This window comes from Penaeus monodon, chromosome 22, assembly GCF_015228065.2.
Source record: "Penaeus monodon isolate SGIC_2016 chromosome 22, NSTDA_Pmon_1, whole genome shotgun sequence".
In the NCBI taxonomy this organism is placed as follows: domain Eukaryota; kingdom Metazoa; phylum Arthropoda; class Malacostraca; order Decapoda; family Penaeidae; genus Penaeus; species Penaeus monodon.
Window position 1 is genome coordinate 12,509,869 of NC_051407.1, and position 206 is coordinate 12,510,074.

Genomic DNA, 206 nt, shown 5'->3' on the forward strand with positions numbered 1-206 from the left:
TTGGTCAAGATGAGCTAGATTTAAAGTTGACAACATGAGAGGAGGAACGAACCATTAAGTGAATCGAAGAGTCAGTCTTGATGTGTGCGAAAAGAGAGGGGAAATATCAAGAAAGGTAATTAAAAAATGTAATAGAATGCATGCAGTATCTAGTAAGAAGGTCAAAGAAATCGGCTACATTATGAAAATGTTTGCCTTGTTTTTTA